General features: G+C 27.0%; 1 non-coding gene across 1 annotated transcript; it reads left to right on the forward strand.

Moving 5' to 3' along the window:
• The first annotated feature begins 2,626 nt into the window (after window positions 1–2,626).
• Trnal-aag (transfer RNA leucine (anticodon AAG)) lies at window positions 2,627–2,708 on the forward strand. The gene has a single exon. It is a non-coding gene; the product is annotated as a tRNA-Leu (tRNA).
• The last annotated feature ends 533 nt before the right edge of the window (window positions 2,709–3,241 follow it).

Consider the following 3,241-nt stretch of genomic DNA (forward strand, 5'->3'; position numbering starts at 1 on the left):
CCGTTTTTTGAGCGAATAAAGTCCAAATATTTATTTAACTTTATTAGACATTCAAATGTATAATAATGATTTATATTTAAACGATTTTTGTTATTTTAAACTATTTTAAATCAAATATTCTTCCTGATTTAATTTTTCGATATTTATATATGTTCCATATTTGATTAAAATTGCATTTATTATAGATGGTTTTTTAATAATTATAATTTAAAGTTACCTAAAGAAAAGTCTGATATCTGTGGATTATTGAAAGTTTACTGTATTTGAGTATGTTATTATGGTTTTTCATACGTAGATAATCAAAAAAGACCAAAGAGCTGCATCTAGGTTAATGAAAAAGCCATTAATGAAGCTTCATATAAACGCATTTTTAGTTTTTACTTATTGAAAAAAATTAATTAATTTTATTATAACATAGAAATGGTACATACTATTTTATGACTGTGTGAAATTAATCTTTTGATGGTAAAGGACTAAACAAATTATCACGTTACATTTGAAATGATACTTTTAAAACTTATTTTTCATAAATTTAAAATTAAAAATTAAATATAGCCGGATTACTTGAAGTACCGGATTATCATACGGCCGGATTAACGAGTCGAAATGAATTTTTTTTCGTGATATCAAGTTTAGGTTTGGTTTTATACCTACATAGATTTTTAATTTAAAACATTTAAATGTCTCAAGATCTGATAAAGCGAGAGTACTTTTTTTATTTTTAAAACATAAGAATCATTTTTAACAAAATCGTATGACCTCTAAAAAATAAAATAACCTCCAACAGGTTAGGCTAGGTTATAAGGTATCTGTAAGTGGGAGATTCACCCACTACAACCCAATGAAGTCCTCGTTAAAGTTTTTGAATAAAAGATGCACTTGCCACATTTTTGTTTTGTATATAATTTATTTATATTTTGTAATAAAATAAAAAAATATACATCAGACGTATTCATATTGATTCTTTTTGAAATTAATATTTATATTTAATAGTTTAATATTTTTTTATTAGATTAGCTTTTAGTTAGTGACTAGACAACTCGACAAACATCTTAGTAATACAAAATAATTACAATAATATATAAGAACAAAAACACAAACACAAATACAATATTAATTAACAAAGCCAGCATCCAACTCGAAATCAATTATCTTTACCACTAAAGATTTAATTTTAAGTAAAGAGATCAAGTAGGGGGCATGCTAAGAAAATTCAGGTAGTTACGTAAAATTATACGTTTGATATGTACCTAAATAGTGATAGATAATGAGTAAATGGGAGAAGTCGTAGAGGATTCCAGTAAAGAAAAGCATGCTGCAAGGGAGAAGTTTTTAAGTGTGATCGGGTAGAAGCGACTACACACGCGTAATCGGTTGAAACGTACTCTATTAGATATTGGTAAATCTAGGTAAATTTATTGAATCAGGTTTTTTATTTGGAATGTCAGGAACAATAATTTTGTAATTGATAGCAAAGTTGGTAGGCAGAACTATCAATTTTATAATTTATTATTATCCTGTAGTTACCTACATATTATTATTATACGATTTATGAGATGGGCTTCTAAGTTACAGATGCATAATGCATTAGACTTATTTTATAAGTTATAATAACAAAGAATAATATTAATAGGTAAAAAATTATTTCATCCCTTTGATTTATCAACATTTCTGAGTGAGCTTCTGCTTAAGTAAGTAATGTCTATGTTGGGTAGGTTATAATCATAGTTCCACATTTTTACAAATTCTGATTAAACGTTTAGTAGGTACTGTAAAGTCGCTTAAATAATAATAAAAATATATATTAAAAATGTATGGACAATTTGTACATTGTCATGAATATAGGTAATTCCATTTGAAATCATTCATTAAAACATAAATTACTTAAAGGTTGTTCAACCTATTGATTGAATTATTTCTGTGAGGGGTTTCCTTAAGTTTTTTACCTACCTTTTGTTTCCCACGATTTATTTACTGGCAGGTACCTATTATTAGTCCATACTATTGAGTCTATAGTATATAGCAGGGGTGGCCAAACTTTTTTTGGTTACAATCTACTAAACATTTACTTCACCTTTGAGGATCGACTTATTTATAATTTTTTTTTTTATAATTGAAAAACTATAATTATTAAGAAACATATAGGGCGCGTTGCCCTAAAAATAAATTCTAACATGAGTGACTTTGAAATTGTTCGCGATTGACCGGTCGATCGTGATCGACTGTTTGGCCGTCCCTAGTATATAGTATAGACTAGTTATATTATAGAGTATAAACTTCAGTTTTTAAAAATAGTCATACCATTAATATTTACTTTTCTATTGAATATTATAACTGTTATTGCCAGTTGTTAAAATCTACATACGTTAAACACACCTATTTTACTTATTATACAGCCAGCCATATAGGTATTGAAAATTCTTGAAAATAATGTTAATTAGTATTAAGAACTATTAATAATCGGATGACGTTTCTTGAATATGAGATACGAATTTTAAAAATTGGTATCTTTTGAAGACTTTTAATTAATTAATTAATTAAATAAATAAAGGAACTTGATTCATAACTTCTTTTAAAAGGTTTTTCCGTCAAAAATAGGTCTATTTTAGCAACTGCATTTCACGGTGGTAGCGTGGCCGAGCGGTCTAAGGCGCTGGTTTAAGGCACCAGTCTCCTCGGAGGCGTGGGTTCGAATCCCACCGCTGCCAGGACCCTTTTTTTTTATTATTCTATCTCAAAAATTGTATCGTGTTAATACGCTATAATAGCGGTGAGGGTATTAAAATTGTTTGATTATTATAATTATTACGGTTATTTTAATTAATATTTTATTATTATTATGCCGTTAAATATTACACATATTAATTTATTAATTTAATCAATATGCTCAAATTAGATTTTCAATAATAACATTCGATTAAAAAATTAATGTTAATTAATACGAATTAAGTAATTACCACTTATTGTTTTAAACGACGTTTGTAAAAAAAAAAAATTGAATTAGTTTTTTACTGCGAATAAAATAATATAATTAAATGTATAATGTTTAATCTTTAGGTCAACTGTAATAATATGCTAGATAGGAAAAATGTCCCATTTCCAAGACCTTGCTCTAATTATTACACCTCTGTCTAACCGTTTAACATTGTGTAGCACGTATACGAATATAATGAGCGAGGAACCCTGCTGTGTTTCAGTGTTAATGCAAGTATAATAATAATTTAATACGTTGTATATAATA

The sequence above is a fragment of the Aphis gossypii genome, chromosome 2 (assembly GCF_020184175.1).
Source record: "Aphis gossypii isolate Hap1 chromosome 2, ASM2018417v2, whole genome shotgun sequence".
Lineage (NCBI taxonomy): Eukaryota > Metazoa > Arthropoda > Insecta > Hemiptera > Aphididae > Aphis > Aphis gossypii.